Raw genomic sequence first — 26,063 nt, 5'->3', positions numbered from 1 at the left:
AGGGGACAAGCCCAACACTTACGTTCACTGTCACTTAAATTTGATAGCAAGAGACTGCTGAACTCATGTGTCCCTCAGATTCTGTCCCTCCGTCATCCTTCGAGTGGGGCTTGAAAAAAAAGTAGATCCATGACTTTAATGCTACTTTTACACTAGAAAATGCACTCTGGGTGTCTGTCTGAAAGAAAATATAGCCACATACCAAAAGAGTGCTCACAATGCTGGACTGTTACATCCATCAAAGAAGATTTGGTATATTACTGGCATTTCCTAAAAAATAACATAACACATCCTGCAGTTTGCACAGACATGCGATAAATGCTGCCAATGAAAGATGGTTTGGAACTTTGGTCACACATGTGGTGGTCAGTCTATCTTCAGGCAGGTAAACTGTCCATCGTTAGTTGTTTCTGTTCTTGTCATGAAAGCTATGTAAAGCAACGTTTAATTGCTAATTTGAGAAATGACTTTGCAAACCTGATTCTAATATGTAAAAAATGAAAGTCTACTTAAACGTCTGCATTTTCATTCAAAGACCTGATTCTGGAGGGGCCAGGGTTCGGTGTACTGTTCAAGTTGGGAGCAGTTCTGATTTAAGTAGACACTATCAATATAGGGTAAGAAAACAGTTATTTTAGTAGTGTTTCTCTCAGATGTATGCTCTTACAAAGCTGGAGTTCTGTCCCCTGGGGTTTGGTCTGGAGAGCGGCATTTGAATGGAAGCTATGGGAAGGCAGGGGATCTTTGTGGTTGCATCTTTCAAATTCCTCCTAAGTGTTTGCTGTAAGTGCTTACGATAAGGAATTAGTGATGAAATTAGTAAGTGAGGAGAAGAATGAATCACCCTGCTCCCTGCTACCGGAAAACAATAGAAATGTGGAAAACAGAATGGAAAGCATCAAAGACACTTTAGCACTGCTACTTATTTCTATCTTTCATCATTTTTTTTCCCAATTTATCTTGTATGGGAGTTCTTTTTTTTTTAATTGCTCAGCCCCTTCTTATAAGACCAACATCTTTTATCCCCCTAGGAATGGAGGAAGAAAAGCCCACCACATTCATATTAGGTTTCTAGGTCTTTAAATGAAAATTCAATCCAACCCTGGCAAACTATTGAAACTCGGATCCTTTTCCCCATCCATGTCTATGCTGTGAGGGAGGATGTCATATTGCTAAACTTGTAATAAGATTCAGTCATTCTGATAAATATAAATTATTTATCACTTACTCCCCATTTTATGGGCTTGATGATATTTAGAATTATATTATCCAGCATCACAGTGTTCCCTTCGCCACTTCTCACAGTATTGAGCCCCTCTGCTAAAAGGACAAATTGGCAAATGTAGCCCAGGAGTGACAGGCTTTCGGACAGATAGATGAAGTGATTGTATAATTTAATCCTGGCCACTGACTGCATAGAAGCCTTTATGAAGCAAGAATCACAATAGATATTTTTCCCCTTCAAGGGTACAAGCAAAGTGATATTAATCTTCTACAATTGAGGTGTTAGTTTGGCTGGTTGGCAAAAATGCAGCAACCTTCACCAGCAGAGAAAGGCTATTTGAGCTATGTGGGTTGTTAGTCTTCTGTAACAGCCTGATGAGATGCCCTCAGCTAGTTCAAATCAGACTGTCTAGGAAGAAGTCCCCTGGCAGAGAGCTGAGCATTCAATTCCAGTGAGAGAAATACCGAGTACACTAGGAAGCTAAAGATCAATGGATAGTGACTTGCTGAGGTGATTAACTCAAACACTCTTACAGTTGACCTCCGCAGCCTGGCAACTCTATTCTTGGAGGTGAGTAGAATTTAGCAGAAATCAAACACAGAAGCAATGAGAAAGTGGGAAGTCTCTCTGATTATTTAAAACTCTTAAAGCTAGAGCCATTCACTGCCAAAGACACTTGGAGGGTGATGATGAGAGACTGCTTTTAAAACTACAAAAGTAGACTGGAGCAATACTGGAACTGGAGTTTGGCAAAGTGTTTACATTTCTCTTAAAGCAAGCAAATCTAATATGTGTTGGAGAGTATCTTTAAGCAGAGATGGGATATAGCAGCTGCAAGAATGAGGCATCTGGAGATGTAATTTAGGTAGATGGTATGGTCCCGGGCACATCAAAGATGTACACACCAATAGAAACAGCAATACATTAATTAGAGAGGAGGGTCTGGCAAAAAGACAAGAAAAATGAAATAATCAATATGTCAAGAGGAAGTTGTTGGCAGTGATGGATGTAACATTTGGTAAGTGGTGACCCTGGAAGGCAGTTGATATTGATAGAACTGGAGGGTTCTTTGAAAGAGCTTACAGAGGGCTTGGGCACAAAGGTGCTGCCCTTTGAAAGAACAGACTTCCATGCTTTCGGCAAGCCAGTGGAATTTGAATGTGGAGTAGATGAGCCACCTTGGGACTCCTGTAGACAGAAAGGCATTCATTCTAAGTCCTTCTTGGCACAATTATTCTTCACTTCCTTCCTCATGTTCTCTCACCTTTTTTCTGTATTCTTCCAGAGGAAGGAAATAAGCTCTCATAATGGTCTCCTTGCATAATATCAGCTCTGTGAGGGTCCAGGTTTGGGCTGGTTTTATTCGGCTTTACTGCATCTCCAGGGTGTGGCCTTCACCCAGGCCCCATACATATTTATCAAATGTCTGCACTCCCTCTTTGGTTTCTCTTTCTGCTCCAAGCTTTTCTGGAGTGCTCTCTTGCTTCATGTTGTTGCCAGGAACCTGGACCGGAAAGGATAAAACAAAAAATGGAAGCTTTCTTGCAGTGCTGGTTGCATCTCAGATCTAATCCCTGTTGTCTGCAAACTCTCCTTGGTAGACAGAAAGCATGCTGTGCCAATTCTGGGTGAAGCAGCATTGAGTTTGGGGTTGACTGCAAAATGGGGAGCTTACTTCTGGATTTTCTAATGCCTTTCTGAAGATATTAACTGTTTACAACTTAGTATTTTCTTATCTTTTAATTACTGTGCCTTCCTATAACTTCTTTCTATTCATGTCTTGCTTAGCATGGGCAGAGTAAGTCTGTGGATAGTCCATAATTTAAGATAGAAAGAATTTCTTTCCCTCCAAGTAGTTTTTAGGTTCTTTACCATTCTTGTAAACTACTTTAGGCTTTCTAATATTTTGAAAGAGTTTCCTCTTAAACAGTCACTCTCAATAATGAATCTGTTTTTTTTTAAAGTCATCCCCCAAACTGAAAAATATGCATATGTGAGTGGTGCAACAACATTAAATTAACAGTGTTTAATTGTTAATTTGATTCAAGCAAAATTTGTATCAATCACTCATTTCCAAAAAGTGTCCTGGTTCTGGTCCCCTCCCTTCTCCTTCATGCTTCCATCCATTCAATGTCTTTGCATTTAGTTCTCCAATCTGCTGAGAGATCATTGTCCACTTTGGGACATTTTTTCCTTTTGTATTCTACATTTCTGCATATTCCTAGGTCTTCATCTTCTGCAATGGGTAAACCCGTTTCCTGGGTCTTTACACATATTATTAGCATTTTTAAAAGATTTATTTATTTACTCGAGACAGAGAAAGATAGAGAATTTTCCATCTGCTGGTTCACTCCCCAGATGGCAGCAAGACAGGAAATTGTTCCAGGTCTCCCACACGAGTGCAAGGCTCATCCACTTGGGCAGTTTTTTGCTGCCTTTCTTACACTATTATCGGGGAGCTGAATGGGAAGTGGTACAGCTGGGCCTGCAGTCAGTGCCCATGTGGGTTGCTGGCATTACAGGTAGCAGCTTTACCTGCTATGCAGGACACCTCCAGACAACAGCACTTTTTCATTCCAGGACAATTCCTTTTTCAGATTTTCATGGTTGTCCTTCCACATTGTTCAGGAGGAGGCACCTGCCAACTAATGTTTTGTTTTCATGGAACAGCAAGCAACAAAAATAGAAGTCTGTATCTAAGAGTATTTAACACGAAGTTGCAATAAAGATTGTCAGGGAATGGGTGGTAAGACAAACGTTTTCGGAGGCGCCATTACATGCCAAGCCTGTGATCCTCACTGGAGGTCTATGGGAGGGATGCACGGATCTCACTCTCCTCAATGACCGAGGAAACTGACACACACACCTCTGGTGAGAATGGCCACCTGTTAACCGCTCTCACAAGGAGTGGGAGTCTGCAGTTCAACTGCAAGAACTGAAAGCAAAGATTTCTTACAAAGTGCCATGTCAAGCCCACGCGTATTTTAACACAGATTAATTGAAGACAACATAGTCGTTTCCTAAAGCAGAATGAAAAAGATGAGTTTCCTATGTTCACAGATAGGAAATGGAATTTATTCATTAGGGGAGCGCATCATTGGAATTCTTTAATTGTAGTTTATTTAAGGAGTTAGTTAAAAAGTGGTTGAAGGACCTATTAACACTCAGCGCAAAAATGTGACAGAAAGCAAGAGAACAGACAGTTGCAACTTCTAATTGTGAAATCATTCTGTGTTTAGGTTCAGCAAGCTCATTAAGGTCCTGCAAGGGACTGTGTCTCTGCCCAGAGCTGATTGCAGAGAGTCCCCTGAGAAGCAGCTGGGTTGTTAGCACGCGTCTTTCCTGTCATATGGGGCCATATGTCAACCTCTGACCTGACAGGGGTGGGAACCTCCCATGAGGGCAGGGATAATACTTGCATCGTTTGATTATCTATTGAGAACCGTCCCTAGAGTCAAGGAAAGCGATGGTTGTGAACATACACATTAAAGGCCTTTGCACGCACTGAGGTGTAAAGTATACACACGCCTTACAGTAGGTGGTAATGAGAATGCATATATTAACTTCTGCCTGGAACAGTTTTATCCCAGCTTTGTTCAGTGAGAACACACTAGTATCACTCAGTCGCAGAAGATCGGACAGCAGGGACCAGGCACACTGAAGCTCGAAGCGATAGTGGTGACACAATGGGGGTATATAATTTTTTTCCTTGTACATTTCTTCTATTATCTGGACTTCAACTATTACATCCTCAAAAATGTTACCAATCTATTTAGGGTCAATCTTTAACAGTTTGTAACTAAAGCAAACCTGAGGTTTAGCTTTGCATGGCTTTGTCTCACGTTTCCCGCATATTCCACTTACTGCATTGTAATTCAAGTGCCTTCGTGATTTCCATCCAGTTGTCTTTCTGTGAAAATCCGTCAATACTCTTTCCTGGGGCTGAGCAGATCTTACACACCAAGTGCTGACCCAGACCACCAGAGCAAGGGCAGCTGGGTAGCATCTGAAGTTGGCATGCTCTGCCCACTTGGTTTCCAACCGTTTGTCTCCTTCCCCATTCTGGCACCAGCCCTGTGTGTACGTAGAGGAAACAGCCTAACTGGGGGCAGCCGTCTGTTCTAAGGAGGCAGCTCTTCTTTCATAATCAGATCTGCTTCCTTCCCGGCTCTGTGGATTTTGCATTGGCCCTCTGTAGAGTGAGAGCCTCTGATTATTGCCATGGTGATCAATTTATTCCCTGGGAACCAGCCAGCGACCATCAGACTGATTCTATGCGGGCCATTAGGTAATGCTGAGAATCTTGGAGAGAATTGCATTTTTGTATGAAAAAGAATCCCTGTGGACCACCAGCTGCTAGGTTTAATTGGACTGGATAGTTAATACTGACTGAGAGGGGACAAAGGTTATGGGGAAATAGTCACTGAAGTGAACTGACTGATGGGTTAGTCATATTCAGCTCCATTGTGCTTTTTGTCCCTTTTTAGATATTTAGCAGGAAGGCGGTGGGTCTCAGTGTTTTAGGGTAAGAAGTTCAGGCTATTTGCAAGTGCAGATAACAAATAGTTGGGGACTTCTTAGAGTAGAGCATGCATTTAGGTCTGAGGTGATAGGACACCTGAAAAGTAATTGTTGCTTCTTAGAGACCAATTACTACACATCAGCCCAGCTGGAGACCGCATTCCCTCCGTCCTGGTTCTTGTTCGGATTTTCTGATAGATGAGCCAACCATTCACAAGTTCCTTTGTGTACTTTAGGAACCTTGTTCTATTGTTGCAGCCACAACCTCGATCTGATGTCAGACAGTCTGTGGTGGGTCTGCTGCATAATTTTGGGGTTGATTTTTAGGCCATTAGTGAGAGTTTACATGGCTTTACAGACTTGACCAGTAGGTTAGACTCACTACTGTTAAATTTTTGCTGTGTTTAATTCATTAATTAATCTCTCTGTTATTAAATTCTAGGCTAAACAACCTAAGTAAAAGTTGTCAAAGTGATGTGCTATCAGTGGACAAAATGCCAATCAGGAGAGAAGGGTATGCCTAATAGTAAAATCGTTTGGCATACAGAATTGTATTTGTTTTGTGTGTGTTTGGGCTAGTCAAATAGTTCCATTGATGTTAGCTCCTATGTTCAAATGCCTCCCCCTCCCCACTTGAGACATCCATGTCTACAAAATAAGAATGTCAACAAAGCAAAAATAGTTCCCATTCAGGGTTATTCTAATCCACAGAGCCAAAGCACCTTAACCCTTCCCCAAAAGGAGGCCTTCACAATCATCTTAATCTTGTTTTCTTGAGACTACTCAAGGCTCTCTACTAAATGTTCCTCTTTTGCCTGGATTTCTTATGTCTGGCAGATCATAGGGTGCCATCAAACAGACTGAGGCCCTGCCTTGACCCCTCTGCTTCCCCAGAGCATGGAGCTGTTTCTTGCTCACTTTGATGAAACAATGCACCTATGCCCCCCCTTACTCTGTGACTGCCAGAGATGAAGCGGAAGCCCACCACCCCCTTTAGAGTGGGTCAGTTAAATTCAATGCTGCATTCTTTGATGCAGTCCTGACTGTAAATGCCTTCGTTTATGTTGCCCTGATGCACTCAGTTGAATGACATCTGATCTATATTGGATCATTTCTGATGACTTTTTCCTATTTTCCCTTTGTCAGCCAAACCAAACAACTACTAAGCTATCCTGTACTTAATGTGTGACAAAGCAATGTGGGGAGTGGAAAACTAAACATAGAGAATTACCGCAAATGAAAAATCCCCAAAGCAAATAGAGCCTAACCAGTCATGCACATCATTTACTAGATGTTTCTGGAAGATGACGGTGATGGTGTAGGATATTTGGTTAACAAATCACATCTGCTCACCATGTGACTGGATAATTATCTAATTTTAGTTGATGACCTCAAACACTTTTGGATTAAAGATTCTATTTCTGTGTCTTCATTCTGATTTATCCATCAGGTCTTCTCATTTGGTTGGCAAGTGTTTATTATTTTTTCTCATAAAAGTAAAACTTCCTTGCATTTTTCTATCTTTGATTTTTTTTCCCTCAGAACTTCACTTCTGTTTCCTTTTCGTCCTTCCCATCGCGTCAATACTTCCTGCAAATGCTTTTGTCATAACTGAGCCACATCCTTCAATCGTTTCTCAGGATTCTGGTTGCCATAGCATTCTCTCGGTGCAGGCGCTATAAGTAGCATCTGAAAAAAAAAAAACCCCAATTCACCCGTGAATCACTTTCTTGGTCTCTAAGTCAGCTGGGCTCACTGCAGAGGTTAATCAAGAAGCAGACGTCCATCCACACAGGGCAGTGCTCATGGACAGTAGCCACCAATGAGTCATGCCTGAACTGAGGACTTCTGTGGCTGGTTATGCTTCTGGCAAAGGTCAGTGACCGCTTGGTGTAGGTTAAACCACAGGCAGAGTTAAGGAACAAAAAGAAATACACAGGTCCAAAAATTAATTAACAATGTAGTAAAAGTTATTTTACACTAGTTCTGAATCTTTACACTACTTAATACGTTTTTAAAGATTATTTATTTATTTATTTATTAAAATGCAGAATGACACTGAGAGAGAGAGAGAGAGAGAGAGAGAGAGAGAGAACATATCATTCATTTGCTCTTCACTTCCCAAATGACTGCAATAGCTGAGGCTGGGCCAGGATGAAATCAGAAGCCAGAAGCTACATGCATGTCTGCCATGTGAGGGGCAGAGACCAAAGTACCTGTGTTAAAATCCACGGCCTTCTAGGCACGTTTGCAGGGAGCCAGATCAGAAGTGGAGGCAGGACTCCAACTCGGCACACTGATATGAGATATGGAAGTTTCAAGTGATAGTTTAACTTGCTATGCCACAACACAAAACCCTTCAGTTCATTTTTTATTTTAATATCCCAGTGTATTTCTTTGTCAAAGTGTTTATGGGCTAAGGACAATTTCAGACGGCCCTCAAGTTTCACTTCGAAAAATGTATTGAATTATGTGTTTAAGTTGGTTCTATTAAAAATTTAAATTAAAAAAGATTTATTGTTTGTTTCAGGGAGTGACAGATTGGGAGAGACAGATTTTTAAACCACTAATTTACTCCCTAAATGCCTCCTGGCTCCAACCAGGAGCCCAGAAGTGTGGGGAAGCAGGTGTGTTTCATACGCTGACTTCAATTCCTTTTAAAAGTGGGCTAGCTGGGCTATTTGGTGGATGTAGCTTTGGTTTTTGAGGAACCTCTGTGTTGTTTTCCACAATTGCTATAAATTTCATCACTCTTTGAAACTAATTCCATTAATCTTCCAACTTATTCTTCAGTCTTCTTAGGTGACAGTAATTAGTGCTTTGAATTCCTCTCTGTGAAAAACATATTCAGACGTGTTTAAGTTTCTTTTTAATTTGTATTGACATTTGTTTAAAATGTGGTGATGTAGAAAATAATTTGTTGTCTGCTCTTTTATGTAGTGTATGTCAGAAATGAAGCCATGATCAAGCTGTGTGATCTTGGGCAGCTAAAATCATAGTTCCAAGGTTGCTGTCCAGCTTATGCAATGCAGATGGGGCTAGAATACATTCCACGGCTTTCCAGGGTTGTTCCCAGGCAGACGTATGCTTAGCACTTATTAGGTACTATATATTCCTCTTTTTGGAGGAGAGTTACTCACTATTTACTTCTTGGTTTTATGTATAAAACGTAGATAAAAGCATCTTGATCGTTTTGAAGCTCATTAGGGGTAGAAAAATGACTCGAGATATCATATTGAGAAAAAAAAATGAGTACAATCTAGGCCTGATCTGTAAAAGAAGCACATTTTCAAATCCTAAGTCAGATCTTGATTAGTGTTGGGTATCTATTTTAAAGTAACCTAAAAACCCATGTCTTTGGTAAATCAGGTAATGTAAACAGATCCACTATCAGCAGAAATTAATAAAGTTCAAAAGAAATATTGTTTTTATTTAATTCACATTCTAAAAAGTAGTTATGTTAAATAGTGCCTTTCGTTGTGTAAATTTAGCTACAGAGAAGTTGAGGATCACAAATATCTTATTTTAACTTGCGTGGTCCTTGGAACATGACATCCTAACCTGAGCTTTATTTCCCAATTGACAGTCAAAGTTCTGTCAGGGACAAAGTTTGCAAAGAAAAAGTCACATCTTCTGGAATCTTTTTTAACACCTAGTTATGCCAGGTGATAAAGAACTTTTACTGTTTTTTTTTTTCCCTGGAATTAGATTCTTTTAAATGAGAGATCTGTTGAATTAGAGAAGAAAACACTGCTCAGAAAATTTTAGCTTCAGGGTTTGGTAAAATTATGTTTTTGGATCGGGACTGGAGACTGGGAGTTATTTCCCGAGTAGCACCTGTAAGCATGACATCTGGAACTTCCAGATTGATTTGTTACCGTAGAACAAATTAGCTTGTATAATTCAGTCAGCAGTCTCAGAGCATGGGTCTCCGTGGTTTCAGAGCTGCTGCCCGCAGCCCAATTAGGCCAGCAAATGTGGTTTGTCAGGCCACCAAAGTATTTACAAATTGTGTTTGGATTTAAACGTTTTGAAGCAGGCACGGTTTTCCAGTTGGTCACAGGCTCTTCCACTTCCTGTTGTGTAAGCTTTCATCCAGTTCTCACATTGCTCCAATTTCTGATCTGTTCATAAAAACAATACAAGGTGTGGATTTAGCTAAACAAATCAGTTTAAATTGTTTTGGTGGCTGGTGGGAGTGGGTTCTCTGAGCTAGAGCCCTGCCTTGGACAGCAGGGGATCTCGCAGTCACAAACAGAAGGCACTGCCCATGGGCCACTGCTCAGCATGGGTACAGCTACAGCCACGATTCTATGCAGCTGACTCGGTGCCTGGCACCCTTGACATCTCAGTGGGATCTGTGCCCATGCTTCTTGCTCTCTCCAAACAGAAGGTGACTGCACTTGAACGCCCTCTCAAGCTATGTCCTTGGGCTTTATGGTTTGCTGATTTTAGAGGCAGGTGCTGCTTCTGAGGGCTGAGTTAGAAAAGAGGCAAGGAGATGACAACAGGCTATGACTAGTCAATGTATTTAATCAAAAGGTAAATCAATTAAGTTACTAATAGATATATTTTTTAAAAATTAGGGCCCAGTGTAGTAGCCTAGAGGCTAAAGTCCTCATCTTGCACACACATGAAACCCAGATGGGCACCGGTTCATATCCCGGCTGCTCCACTTCCCATCCAGCTCCCTGCCTGTGGCCTGGGAAAGCAGTGGAGGACGGCCCAAAGCTTTGCGATCCTGCACCCCTGTGGGAGACTCAAAGGAAGTTCCTGGCTTTGCAGGATTGGCTCAGCTCTGGCCGTCATGGCCACTTGGGGAGTGAATCATCGGATAGAAGATCTTCCTCTGTCTCTCCACCTCCTCACTATATATCTGACTTTCCAATAAAAAAATCAGTAAATTAAAATTTTTAAAAATTTTCTTTTTAATATTGTCTACATAGTTGAGAGGGATGCATGCCCATGTGGGCCCTGACTAGGGGAGGGTTAGGAAAGGAGGAAAGGGGTGGGACACATGTGTTATTTATTTTTTTTTTCTCCTATGTCCACAGGGGAGTAGTAGGAGAAGAGGGCCACTTCTTGCTGTCAAACTGTACCGACACCTGGGGTTGGGGCTGGTCATTGATCATCATCAAAGATGCTTCAGAGACCCTGACCTGGGAAAGAGTGTTCCGTCAGCGTTACTTGAGTAGTTTTAAAAGTTCTGACAAGTTGTTAGTTTCATTGTTTCAGGGTTGAGAAAGTCCAAGCTCTATTGGCTGACCAAGTCCACCTTAGTACATCTGCAGGCCCAGGGACATGCCCCAAAGTTGGGCCAGGAGAACTGTCCAACCTGTTCTGCTTTGCATCTTCTGATGAGGCAGTCAATGTCCCCTGCTGATATAAATGAACTTACTGTCATGGTACCTGTGTGCATCTTGGCATGCTGTCCACTGCGCAGGTATCAGCAACTGAGGGGGCTCAGTCCTGACACATTCATGCTAAGATCTGACTATACATCCTGCAATTTTACATGTGGTCAGAGTCTGACTCCCGCAGTCTAGTTGGGATGTCCCCCAAAAAACCTTGCCTGGGGCGACTTCACACTTTATTGTGGGTACCAGCCAGTGAAGGGTCAGGTGTGGTCTGAAACCTGCACCAGCCAATGCACCTACTGTGGATGCAAGCTGCCTGGTTAGTTCTTCCCCAGTCCCATATCCCACATGAACTGATGGGTGTTGTGGCCCAGCCCAGCCAGCCTGCCACAGACCTGATCCTTATGCATACCAGGGTGGTGCCAGGCTTAGCTGAGATAGCTCCCAATCACCATCACCAAGCCCTCCCAAGCCCCAGTTTTTGTGCACGGCAGCCTCCGTTGTCGCCTGGCCTGGCCAGCCTGCATCCCGTTTGGCTCTTGTGCACACCCATGGGTTCTGCGGTTTTGCGTAGCCCTCCCTGTCCCCAAACCCAGCCCTGGTGCATGCCAACAGGTGCCTTGTCCAGCCTGACCTGTCCCCAGCCCTGGTTCTTCTGGTGGGTCAGCCTAACAGAGGTGTTGTCAGGCATGCTCCCATCCAGCCCCAGATATTGTGCCTACCAAGTGGTACTGTGGTCCAGTCAGTATAACTCAGTCCTGCTGTGGTTTGGGAGCCAGGATGCCATGCCCTGACTCCACATTCCCCACCTTCCTTACATATCTCAGGGGGAAAAAAAGAATAAGCAAATATGCTGGCTTACTGGTATAGTGAACACAAAATTGGCATTAAAAGGCCTAGAATTCCTGACAGCTCCTGGCTACTTTCCTCCCAGCATTTGTCTGGGTACAAGGCAACCTAGGCTGTTGTTTCAAGCTGTGTTATAAACTCTAGATATGTTATATAGTAAGTATGAATTCCCTGTAGACCTAACTTTCAGTTTTCAGTTTTTCTTCCTTTTTCAGTTTATGGTTCTGGAAGCATTCACTAAGTAATATAATAGTCACAGTAATTATGTATGTTTGAAGGTAGGCATTTTGTTTAAAAGATTTTTTATTTATCTGAAAGGCAGAGCATTAAAGAGAAAAAGGAAGACAGGGTAAGAAAGAGACAGAGATCATCCATCAGTTGATTCGCACCAAATTGAGCAATAGGAACTCCATCCATGTGCCCCACATAAGTGATAGGGGCCCAAGCACTTGGGCCATCTTTTGCTGCTTTCCTAGGTGCCTTATCAAGAAGATGGATGGGGCCCCAGTGCAGTAGCCTAGTGGCTAAAGTCATCGCCTTGCACACACCGGATCCCATGTAGGCACCGGTTTTAATCTTAGCAGCCCCGCTTCCTATCCAGTTTTCTGCTTGTGGCTTGGGAATTCAGTCGAGGATGGCCCAAGCCTTTGGGACCCTGCACCTGCATGGGAGATCCAGAGGGGGCTCTGGGCTTCTGGCTTCGGATCAGTGCATCTCCGGCCATTGTGGCCACTTAGGGGGTGAGTCATCGGATGGAAGATCTTTCTCTCTGTCTCTCCTCCTCTCTGTGTATCTGACTTTCCAATGAAAATAGAATAAAATCTTTTTTTTTTTTCAAATAAAGAAGCTGGATGGGAAGCAGAATGGCTGGGGTTAGAATCAGCACTCAGATATGAGACGCGGGCATTGTAGATGGCTGCTTAAGCCGCTGAGCCAGAACACTGGCTCCAAAGAAGGGCATTTTGCTACATTTAAAGGATTCCTGTCATTTTTAAATGTGGTAGTCTAGGTGTGAACATAGTGTTGAAGTTACAAATAATTTAAAATTTACAAATACATTTAATAACATTTACTATTTCAAAATAGATTTATAAATCATTTTGCTTAAAATCTAAACCTTTTGACATGCAGTAAGATTTGTATTTTTCCATTAGTAATTCTTTATATCATGGAGGAAGATATTTCTTTACAGGTTTATGAAAAAAAGACTGATTTGTTGCATTTACATTTGATTACATTTTGGGTGAAAATACTTGCAAGTTTTAGACACACTTTGAAAAACCCACATTAAAAATTATTTAGGTGAGCACAGATATTATGCAAATATGTTCGTTATAACCATGTATTTGTTGATTTTTGAAAAGAGACACAGACATAAATTTTAAGGAATTATTTAAGCTATTTTATATGTTTCCCTTACTGCTCATCCAGTCATTACAGTTAGCATTAAAACAAAATATTCTATCACATCCAAAAATAGTTTAACCTTATGACATGCTGTTGTACTGAGTTTTGGCTATATAAAAGCAATTACTTTCCATAAAATTTTCTACCTGGATGTTATGAAGCTATGGTGTCAAAATGGGAGAATGTATTCTATATCACAGGTTTTAACTGGATTTTTAAGGTGTAAATATGTTGACAGATGTTATATCTCCTTTTGTAAGTTTAACTCCCAATATTGAAAATATTAGCAGCAGGTGCAGACTGAGGCACAGCCGAGCATTCAAAAGGAATGGCTGTGGAACATCCTGTATGTGCACAGGACATAAGCAAGCACTCCTCTCTGACGCCACAGAAGCTGGCCAGCACATTTCTCCAGCCCAGGTAACTGTGGTCCCCTCCTCAAGGTTCCTTGATTTCAGAAATCCCAAGAGAACTATCTGTCACAGCTCTTGTCTGTGTCTCACTGCTCTTGTATAGACACCTTGCCTTTGATAGTAAAACTGTCAAGTAGTACTAAAGAAGAGAGGAGGTGGCGGGTGGAATGAATAATATTGACTCTTTTCTAAAAGAAAAAGTGGGATTGATGTCTTCTTGTGGGAAAAATTAGAAATGTTTTAAAGATGTCATTCTCCCTAAAACTGTGCATACATTTTGTGTCATTTTAGGGCTGAACATATTTATGCACTATTTTTATACAAAACGTTAAGCACCTACATACTGTGATATTTACATGAAAAAGGAAGCCTCGTAGCTGTGTTAGTAACTGTCTTATCATAAGAGGCGTGCATCATACTGTTATTACGTGAATTCAAGATAAAAATACATTCCAAGTTCATCTTTTACAGAATTTGTATTATAATTTCAGCTCTATTTTTCTCCAGCTAAGCACTTTGAAGTACAAACATAGGGCTTTTTATACAATCAGAAAACACATCCATGAAAAATGTGAATTGCATCTGTGCTGATATTGAAATTCACTGAAATTTTTTTTCCACTTTATTTGATCTTATCAGTGAAATTGAGCTAGAGTATTCCAAGGGTGGGGCCTGGTGACTTGTTCCTAGGCAAAACTCTTGGATTTTCTTTAAAGTGACATCAAGGGCCTCTCTTATTTCCTCCTCAGCTCTTGTCATTCTGTGAAGACTCTGGTTGAAGCAAAGAGTAGTTGAAGAACTTTGGGACGTGAGTTAATCTCTCCTAGTTACTTCCTCACTGCTAGATGACGTGATGCAAAAATGACAGGTTCATTAAACCCAAAGACTGCACATGACAATGACATCATCATCTTCTCTGTGCAATAGAGGAGCCACTGGACTCCTGGTTACTGCTTGTTACCTTTAAGGTAGAAACTTGAATTGCAAAGGTTTCTTCTTTTGCCTTCTCAGGGGTCCAACTGCAATGCTTATATTCTCCAAGTATTTGTCAGTCAAGGAAGTTGGTTTTGCCTGTGACAGTGAGTCCATCAGAACTTCAGATAATGTGATTTATAAATTCTCAACCCCTTTTAATATTTTTAGGTGAGTGGAATCTAGAAACAATAAGTAGAATCAGGAGTGGAATTTTGTGGCTGGCATTTGGGATGCTACTTCGGATAGCTGCATCCTATGCAAAGTGCCAGGGTTTGAATCCTGGCTTAACTTCCAATTCCAGCTTCTTGCTACATGTGCAACTTGCAAGGCAGCAGGGGATGATGGCTCAAGTACTTGGTTCCCTGCCACCAATGTGGGAAACTCAGATTGAGTTACTGGCTCCTGGCTTTGGCCTGGCCCAATCCCACTGGTTGTAGGTATTGAAGACAGTGAACCATCAGTTTGGAGATCTCTGTCTGCCTTTGGATGCTAATGAAATTTTGTCTTCACAATCAACTTGAGCAATTTTGTGATATGATGCAAGGCACTTACTGTTCATCAGTGTCACCTGTATAGCTTTCGAAAATTCAAATTCCTGGGCCTGTTTGATACAGGATAAGAACTGGGATCCACGGAGAAGGACTAGAAGACTTGGACAGTATATGGTGAGTGCACTTGTGTTGCAACATCCATGCTCCCATCCTCACTCTATACATGAGAGGCTGTGGGACCTTTCCTGAGCAATCGTGCCTCCGGATTTCAGGTGTTTTCAGCAAAGATGAGCCCAGCAGGAGACAAGAGAGGGGTGGATGGATATTTCTTCCTTCCATTCTCACTTTCCTGCAAGAAGCTTCCAGATGGCTATCTATCTATCAAGGTCTGTTCTTCATCCCGGTAAGCACTACATTTCCTGTTGTGGTCTTAGAGTTGTTAACCCTCCAAGGTACTACACTTTCTCAAGTTTTCTTACACTTTGCCTATGTAATCCTTTTAATAATTTCTCCTCAAATAACTTGAGTATGGTGCTTATCTAGTGTTCCTCTCTCTTTCTCTCTCTCTCTCCCTTAACCAGAATCCTAATATGGAGCTTAAAATAGCTAACTAAAATTCCTAACATCCCATTGTTTGTGAAGATGGCACATGGCTGTGTATTTTATTAACTACATTGACTTTATTTAGAATAATGTGTTATTGCGTGTAGGCTTATAGTTAGTGAATAAAAATATTTGGCTTTTGGAATAAAATTTATTGCCCTCATTTTAAGTGTACTGTTTGGTGTGTTTTGCCAACTTTACACACCTGTGTAACTAAGAGTGGCTCTAACGCCCTTGAAAACAAAAGACGTGACTGTTTCCATGGTAGAGCAGATCAGAAGCCCGCCATCTACCTCAACATCTCTCTTCTGTACATCCAGACTGTGGGCAAAAGACATTGTACTCAGCACTGAGGACCCAGATGCACACCAGTTTGCTAACAGAACCAACTCATGTAATTTAAGTACACCAAGGATAAAGCTTTACTCCTCTTCCCACCATTGTGCCTGGCCTTATCATTCTTCTTCCACTCTCAGATACTAACCTGGACCCGCGCCACAGCTCTGATGAAGAGAGATGGGTGTTAGAATCTGAAGGCTGATGCATAGTTCCAGTTTTGCCATCTTACAGCTGTTTTTTTTTATGCTTGCAAGTATGGTCATCTATGGAATCTTCATCTTAGCTTCCTAGTCTACTAAGTGAAAACAGTAGTAGATTTTAAAGCTCTTGGTAGAACATATTAGTAAAATTTTTAATTATACTTTCCTTTTGTGCTTTTGCTAAAGAATTTTCCAGTTGACATGTGAAGATTAATGACTTCAGCTGCCCACTAACCAAATCCATGGAGTGACTTTAAAAAACATGTGATGTTAGTAATTCAGAAATAAGGTAAAATGGCTGATGCTAAGGATCTGAATAAATTAATTAGTCTCATATGGTCCTGGTTTTTCTCTGCAATAGACTAAAAGGCACAAGCCACTTTATCAGAGCCCGTACTGGCTGAAACTACACGAAAAGCTCTGCCATGGGGACTACATTACACTTTCCAAGGGAAAAGATATTCTTACCAGAAGACCACACAGCCCCTGAAAATCAGCATTATTGCTGTCCAATGATGTGTTTTTGCACCTATACTCAAACATTCATACAAAATGGAGAAAAATGAAATAATCCTGGTAGATGCTGGTGAATTACTAATTTCCAGAAAAATGCCCTCTGAGATTTCCCTCCTGACCATGGTACAGCAGCTCCTTTTTGAGTGATCTTTTCCTTGGCTCTCAAATGCAGCCATCACTCTATCCCAATGGGACATAGATGGCTGTCTTTCTCTGTGAGGCATAGATTATCAATTCATAAGCAGTGGATGCTTGAAGCTGAATTTTAATTTCCTCTGAACTGAACTGGATAGTTCCTGTGGTTCGTCCTTTGAGAGCACTCTGAGTTAGAAGGGCAAAGTGCAATGGAGCAAAACCTCAGGCTTAGATAACAGCTAGGTGCTCATTCGCTGAGACCTTTGTGATTCCACACGTGCGTGAGATGTGTTAGTCCACCCTGCAGCATTTTCTCCTCTCCTCTCCCCGCTCCTGAAATGCCATCATGCGATTTTCTCTTGCACGCAAGTTGCTTAATAGCCAAATTCTGTCAGAATCAATCTGGGAATAAGTAAACACCTCATAATAAATAATACACTTTCAAAGTACATGTTTTTTTTTGGATTGATCTAACATCATCCAATGAATTCTGCCAATATCATTTCACACTAACTTGTGTCATGTGTAGTGCTGTTATAGGCTAATGGGGCAGTGTGTAATTTTGTTCTACCTCCACTATTGCTCAAATATATGGCACATCACGGATAAATAAGATGTGTGCAAAGGTATTTGTATTGAATGCTCATCGAGGGTTCCCTTGCTTACTGCCCTCACTCACAGAAGCCACCCTGGGAGATGAATGTGCCAGGATAAGTTATCTGAGGCTCATAAAATCTTTTTCAGAAGATTGAAATAAAGTCAGTGCTTGCAGAAGACAAATCAATTGTGACATTTCTGAATAGAGTGCGATGCATTTAATTAGCACAAGACATACTGGCAAATGCTGAATTACCCAATAAATCACTAGATGCTGGAAGCCATACCGAGCGGGGTATCAGCTGTCTTGTGAGATGTACGGCAAGTGATAATAGGGAGAGCTGGCCATTTGTAGTGTCACTTTGCACCCCTTTTCTGTTAGTTTTTTTTTCCTATGTCGACATTTGCACACAGTGCTCCTTTAATTATTCTAAATCATTCGCAAACTTGGTCTACACCAAATCTGAGAAAATTTTTGCAAATATTTGCATTTGCACAGGACAGTTGCTCTCATTGCTGTGGCCTGGCAGACGTGGTGCAGAAGGTCCTCTTTAGAGGGGGAGCAAGTGCAGATTAAAATCCTCAGCACAGACAGGAAGCAACTCACAGGGTCACTGTATTGCAGTTCATTGGAGATATTCAAGGTGTTACTTCAGTCATTTTTGAGCCTCACATAGATCCCTACCAGTTTAGGCAGAAAAATGGCTTACTTTAGTGTTTGACACCTTGGGTTTAATTTTTTTTAACCTGCAACTTAGATGTTTCTTAAGTCTATCGTCAAAATGCTATGGTGATTGAGCATTTGAGGCTTAAATCCAATGTTTTGGCTATTGAGAGTCTGAGGAAAAAATTAAAATGAATTCTAAATGAGTCTTGCTGGCTCAGGAAGACAAGGCAGAACGTGCTCTCCAGCGAGAGAGATTTTATAGAAAAATTGGTGATTCTATGAGGAAGCCTTTCACAGAGGAGTTTCTATGATACAAACATGAAGGTGGCTCACCTAATAAGCACCAGATCAGACAAAAGGTCCCTGCTGCAACCTATTCTGCAGTTGCTTTGTTGCCTGTGACACCGTGTTAAATGATGACATTTCAATGGTAGATTGATGGTCCCTAGGGATAATGATGCGTCTCGGAGAATACAAGGAAACCAACGGGAAGGAAACAAACTGCCTTCATTTATGAAGAATCTTAGATTTGCCCTTTAAGGGAGGGAAGCCAAAACTTGAGACATATTGACACTGCCTTAAAGCAGGGAGGTCCAGCTTATGTTCCTAGCACAGTAGGGAATCTTCAGAATCTTCTGGGAATTATTTTAAAAATATGCATCCCTTGCTTCCTTGAGCTATTTAGCAAGTGAATTTGGAAGAGAACCTTCTTATCCCAAGGAATCTATAGGGATGGGGAGATAAAAGTAAATTGAGAAATATAATCCACAGACAACCATCCTGATTTGTTCCACAGACATCATTGAAATCCAATGTGCCTTTCTTGGATGATGTCCCCAGCCCCAGATAGCTGAATCTCAATTAGTTAACCTGCCATGCCAAATTGTTTCCTTTCTAAGGACTGATGGAAGGAAGGGAATGTCATATAGCTATTTAAATTTTTTAAAATTTTTCATGCTGTAGTTTCATAGGTTTACCCTTCCACCTTTACCATTCTCCCTCCCTGACTCTGATTTCCCCTGTATTGTTACAATGGTATAGCTTCTCAGCAATAGTCACAAGTTCACCATTTTGTTATTTAAATGATCATGACATTGTAGGTATGGACAATGGTAGAAAGTCCAGCATCTTATTGTCAAGATATAGTTCTGACCAGTGAGATATCCAGAAAATCTTTTGGATGTATTCAGGCTATGTTATTATTTTTAATTATAAAGGCAGAACTGAGAGAGGAAGAGACAGAGAGAAGGTTGGGGAGAGAGAAAGATTCTTTTCTCTCCCTGATGGAAATACAATTAAGACACCTGAAACTGAGGCTGGGGTTCTGTGGAGTAGGGTAAGTGCAGCTTGCCACGCCCTCATCCCATATCTAAGTACCTGTGCAGGTGCCATTGTCAGTTTCATGCAGGTGAACTGGCAAGACAGAGGGGCTCTGGTTAACCTGGTGGAAGTCGTCAAAATTCACTCCAATGACATACATGATGAAATCTGCCTTTACTGGGACATTTATTTTCTAGGTCCAATGTCTGTGGCTTGCACTTGGCAAACTGAAAAAGGTCCAAGCTAAATACCTCGTCATGAAGACAGGGTAAGGTTGCATGATTGAGTTTCCTATATATAATAACAGATTTTACGCTCACTCCCTCCCTAAAACAAGAAGAATAACCATTGAACAAGATATAGAAGTGCATAGCTAAAAATAAAAGGGAAATTACAGGATAAAATCTTTATATAATTCGAAAGAAGGCAGGGAAGTTGGAACAGAGGCACAAAGAGCAGAAAGAACACTTAGGCAACAAATAAGCAAGATGGAACAGTTAACAAGCTCTCTGTAACTGCATTAAGTATAAAAGCAAAAACTATTTCATTGGCAGAGTGAATACCAAAACAGCAGCCAACTAGGCGCTACTCCAAGTGACACACTCTAGATATAAGGGTGCTGATCAACAAAAAGAAAAATTACTGAAAAAAATGTATACTATGCAAGCAGTAACAGAACTAATGTGGCTATGTTACTATCAGGCAATGTATCTAAAGACAAGGAGCATTGTCAATATCAAAGATATTTCAAAATATTAAGAGGATAATTTCATAAGAATAACCCAAAACAACCAGAAACATGTTTGTATCCAATAACAAAATTTCAAAAATCTCTGTTGTTTCATATGCCTGTGCACTCCATCATAAATGACCATCCCTTCCTGCTGGGTACATTTTCTTCATGGAGCTTACAGAAACACAAACTCTTCGGGCTTGCTCGCTAGTGTTTTCTAGTATTACCTGACATTATTTTCAAGGGTCCATTCCCTGTTCCCCTTCTCTTTTTATCCTGTTGTGACAGTTTTAACTCTGATTGCGACAATGAAAATTCTAATCTTCGAGCTATAGCCCAAACTTCTCTTTTAAATTCAAAGATTATAAATCCAAGTATCTATTCACGTTTCCACTCAATTATCTTAAAATTGTCTTAAGCTCAACTTGGCCCACTCTAACTCTAGATATTTGGCTCCATGACAGTCTTCCCATCATAATGGAAGCTAATTATATTCAGTAAAGGAAGGAAATAAAAAAGAAGTGCTGCTGGTCTGAGACTTAAAGTAGAGTTGGACAGCCACTGTTAAACCGATTCCAGACACATCTGCAGGCAAAGCTTATAAAAGAAATTAAAAACTGACACATAAAATTACATCCATATGTGTAATGCTTGTATATATTGTTTAAACAGTGTAGATATAGCTCTCACTGAAACACATTTTTCTTTGTAGTAAGCAGATTCAAAATCCTTTCTTATAGGTTTTTTAAAAAAATATTTTTAACGGAAATGCAGATATTCAGAAAGAACAAGAGACATAAAGAAAAATCTTCCATCTGCTGGTTCGCTCCCTAAGTGGTTGCAAAGACTGGAGCTGAGATGATTAGAAGCTAGGAGCCTGGAGCTTCTTCTGGGTCTCCCATACAGGCACAGTGTCCCAAGGCTTTGGGCCACCCTCTACTGCTTTCCCAGACCACAAGCAGGGAGCTGGGAGGGAAGTGGAGCAGCTGAGATATGAACTGGTGCCCATATGGGATCTTAGTGCATGCAAGGCAAGGACTTTAACCACTAGGCTACCATGCTGGGCCCTCTTATAGCTTTAAAAATGAAAAGCTTAAAAAAGTACATGCCATTAGCCATTCATCCTAATGTGTAATAGAATCCTAGAACTTTTAACTGAATTTAATTATAACTTAATGCCCATTAAAATTTCTCCCTATCCTTTCATTTTCTCTTCTCTCCATAATCTCTAGTGACCACCATTCTATTCTTCATGTCCATGAGTAAATTTTTAGATACTACATATGAATGGGATCATGTAGTCCTTGTCTTTCTGTGTCTGCCTTATTTTTACTCAGCACAATGACTTCCAGTTCCATCTATGTTGCAGCATTAATTCCTCCTTTTGAAAGACTGAAGGGCATTTTACCAAGATGGCACTGAAGGCAAAGAAAGAAGTTCCTGCCTGTCCCAAAGCTGAAGCCAAAGTGAAGGCTGTGAAGGTCAGGAAGGTGGTGCTGAAGTGTCCACAGCCACAGGAAGATGCAACACCTAAGGTGGCAGCACTCTACCCTGGAAGAGTGCCCACAGGAGAAGTAAGCTGGACCACTACGCCATCATCAAGTTCACCCTGAACACAGAGTCTGCTACCAAGAAGACAGAAGACAACAACACATTTGTGTTCATTGTGGATGTCCAGGCCAACAAGTACCAGATCAAACAAGCCGTGATTAGGCTCTGTGACATTGATGTGGCCAAAGTTAATACCCTGATCAGACCTGATGGAGAAAAGAAAGCAGGCATGTGGCTGGCTCATGATTATGGTGTTCAAAAATTGGGATCTTTTGAACTGCAGCCAGCTTTCTAATTTTAAATATATGTTTTTAACCATTAAAATAAGACAAGTATTTTGCATGATTGGTGCATATCACACTTTTTTAACCAACTCATCTGTTGATGGACTCTTAGGTAATCTAGGTCTTGGCTAGCGTGAACGATGCTACGATAAAAATGGGGTGTAGATGCCTCTTTAACAACCTGCTTGCATTTCACTTGAATGTTTACTTATTAGTGGAATAGCTGAATCGCATAGTATATCTATTTTCAGTGTTTTGAGGAACCACCATGATTCTCTTCTGCAGTGGCTATACTCATTTACATTCACATTTCATATCTTTGCCAGTATTTGTTCTTTCTTCTTTTTGATAATAGCCAATCTAAATGGTATGAGGTTTCTGTGTGTGTGTGTGTGAATTTGAGAGCTACTGTTCTCATCCACTGATTGACTTCTCAAAAGACCACAATGTGATTAGACCACAGATACCACAAACCAAGAACCCAACCCATGACTCACAAATAGTGGCAGAGATGGAGTTGCCAGCATGTGATGTTTCACTGGGTCTGTGTTGGTGGAAAGCCTGAAATAGGATCAGATTCAGGAATCAAACTCAAGAGCTCTGATACAGGAATAAAGATTTTAACAGGCATGGGATTCTAATTACCAGACAAAATGCCTGCTCTCTCATAATGGCTTTGGTTTTCATTTTCCCTATTTAAAGTTCTACTGAAGATTTTTTATGTGAAGATTTTCTTCCTTTGAGAACATTTCTGGTTTAGAAGTACTGCCCATTTTCAAACTAGATTATTAGGATCACCCCTTTTTAATCTATTGTATTGTTTGAATTTCTTATGTACTTCTGCCTTTAAACTTTGTCAGGTGTGTACCTTGCAAACATTTCCTTCCATTCTGTAGCTCATCTCTTTATTCAATTTAGATTCCATTCGAGTATTCTTTCAATGTAGCAACTGGAATGATCCTGCCCCCTTTTTCTCAAGATTAAGAGGTTTGCTTATATACTTATTTTAGAAATATTTTTATTGTGATGAAATGAACATAACATAAAACCAGTCATATTAATCTATACAGTTAGTGACACTTGGTATACTTACAATGCTGTCTAACTACTGCCTCTACAAGATTCCAGATATTTTCATTATCCAAAAAGTAGACCTTATGCCCACTCAGTAGCCACTACCCCATTCTCTGCAATGTTCAGTATCTTTGAACCAATAATTGTTTTATCTGTGTATGAATGTTGGTGAATACTTAGTATAAATTGAACCATACAGTATGTGATTTTTCTTTTTTTTAAAAGATTTATTTATTTATTGGAAAGTCAGATGTACAGAGAGGAGGAGAGACAGAGAGGAAGATCTTCCATCTGATGATTCACTCTCCAAGTGAGCGCAATGACCGATGCTATGTTGATCCGAAGCCAGGATCTAGGAACTTCTTCCGGGTCTCCCACACAGGTGCAGGGTCCCAAAGCTTTGGGCCGTCTTCGACTGCTTTCCCAGGCCACAAGCAGGGAGCTGGATGAGAAGTGGAGCTGCTGGGATTAGAACCAGCGCCCATATGGAATCCCGGTGTGTTCAAGGCAAGGACTTTAGCCCCTAGGCCATGCTGCCGGGCCCGTGATTTTTCTTTAACATCATAATGTTTTCAAGGTTCATTTCTTTTTATAACAGTGTAATAGCTCTCTCTCTCTCTGCGTAACATGTTATGAGCACTGAGCATTTGGTTTGTATCCAGATTTTGGCTACTGTGAATAGTACTGTTATGCATATTTCTGTACATAACTTAAATATCTGTTTTAAACTCTTCTCGTTTTAAAGATTTATTTATTTTTATTAGAAAGGGGTTTACAGAGAGGAGAGACAGAGAGTGAGGTCTTCCTATCTGCTGATTCATTCTCCAAATGCTTGCAGCTGAGTTGATTCAAAGCTAGGAGTGTCTTCTGAGTCTCCCATGCAGGTAAAGGCTTTGGTCCATCCTCCACTGTTTTCCCAGGCCATAGGCAGGAAGCTGGATCGGAAGCAGTGCAACTGGGACATGAACTGGTGCTCATATGGGATGCTAGAATTAATCAATGGAGGATTAGCCAGTCATGCTGGGATCTTAAATTCTTACTTTAATATATTTATGCTTAAAAACCATTAAGAGCATACAGAAAAAGTTCAAGAGCAGTAGAAAGACTGTGTTTTCCTGAGTAATTTGAGAATACATTGCTGTAGTTACACTCCCAACATTTCCCATAGTGTGTGTTTCCTACAAGTGAAGAAACTTTCCAAAAGTAGCCAGAGTACAACCACTTGAAGTATCATTGCCACTTAGTTCCCAGGTCTCACTCAAAATTCTGTCCATTGTCCTAATTATATCCTTTATGCCAAATGATTCAGTGCAGAATCACATCTTGTGCCTAGTTGCCACATCTTTTTAGATTCTTTCAATCTGGAACAGTTCCTTTGACTCATGTAGCCTTGACACTTTTGAAGACTATAGGCTTGTTATTTCCTAGAATGTTGCTGAATTTGGAGTGTCTCATGTTTCCTCATGATTAGGTTGAGATTATAAATCTTGGCCAGAAATGCTAGAGAAAAGATGATGTATTCTCCCTGTTGACAGGATCTCAATTGGTTCCATCTCTGATGGTGAGCGCTCTTTCCCCCTTCTTAATAAAGAGGAATTTCAGAGTTAATGATCTCAATTAGCAGGAAATTTGCAACTATGTAAATATCCTATTTATCATCAAAGCCTCAATGCATTCATTTATTTGTATCCGTATGAATTTGTGATCTTTTTTTCAGTTGGTTGCCATTGGTTCCTATAAATTCCTATAATGTTACTCAAATTGCTCCCTGTTTGGCTAGCGAGTGTTTCATTCATCTAACTTCTGCATCCTTTAGACACATCATTATTTTTATTACTTCTGTGATTTCTATTACAAGAAAATGTTCCAGACTCATCTTATACAGTCTATATTCAGACTCTGGAGTCAGTCATTTCTCCAAGGAGCCTTAATTCCTTATTGGTAACTTTATTATTTGGAAGTTACAGCTATGTCAGTGCACAGTGCTTGGGAATTCATGGATTTAAAGGCATACATACATCTAATAATAGATTATTTCCATAACTACAAAAATCATAAACCAACCAATTACTTCCAGTTCTACAGAGTGTATTGCAGCTTTCTCCCTTTCCTATTTGTCATAGTCATCCTTTCTGTAACTGTGAGAAACTTGGCTCCCAATATCTCTAATACATTTCACTGTTTGTAACCACTTTTCCATCTGCATCACCACCCGCTCCCTTGTATAAATACCCTCCTCACCCAGCGTGGGCTCAGTACAACTTTTTGGGATCCTCTCTCTTCCCGTCCACCTCCCACACACAGATGTTCTTCTCATCCAGCTTGGGCTCTAATTCACCACACCAGACCCCTCGTCGGGAGAGGGTCTCCTGAAAATCCTCTTAGGGATCCTTAGGCTCAGTCCTCCTTCAGGGTCACACAGTCCAGGTCCTCACCCTGCCTGGAATTTAATACCCAGTGTCAGGATCACCCTCTGGGTCAATGCCCTCTTCACTTGCCTTCTGACATTCTGTGCCAGGCACATGTCCCAGTGGGACTATCACACCCATCCTGGGCCACCATCACCAGCATTCCTATTCTGCTACCTCATGGCTTTGAGGCGGAATTGTTCAGGATAAGAAAGAGAAGAATCAGAATGATATTTTAAAAGCTCAACTCACAGAAAAAAAAATCATTATAGCAATTTCTACTGCCCTCAGCAGTGTGTGAAGTATTTCTCCTATTTTCCCTAAATGGCTCTCTCATCCATTTAGAGCAAAAATCCAAGTCCTGACAAGAGCATGTTGACCCTTACTTGACTGTTGCT

General features: G+C 40.8%; 1 pseudogene; it reads left to right on the top strand.

The window, feature by feature from the left end:
* The first annotated feature begins 21,760 nt into the window (after positions 1–21,760).
* On the top strand, positions 21,761–22,194 carry LOC121148195 (annotated as a pseudogene).
* Positions 22,195–26,063: the final 3,869 nt, after the last annotated feature.

The sequence above is a fragment of the Ochotona curzoniae genome, unplaced genomic scaffold (assembly GCF_017591425.1).
Source record: "Ochotona curzoniae isolate NIBS_2020 unplaced genomic scaffold, NIBS_Ocur_1.0 scaffold_4683, whole genome shotgun sequence".
In the NCBI taxonomy this organism is placed as follows: domain Eukaryota; kingdom Metazoa; phylum Chordata; class Mammalia; order Lagomorpha; family Ochotonidae; genus Ochotona; species Ochotona curzoniae.
The sequence above is the reverse complement of the archived record's forward strand: the minus strand, read 5'-3'. Positions and strand labels throughout refer to the sequence as shown.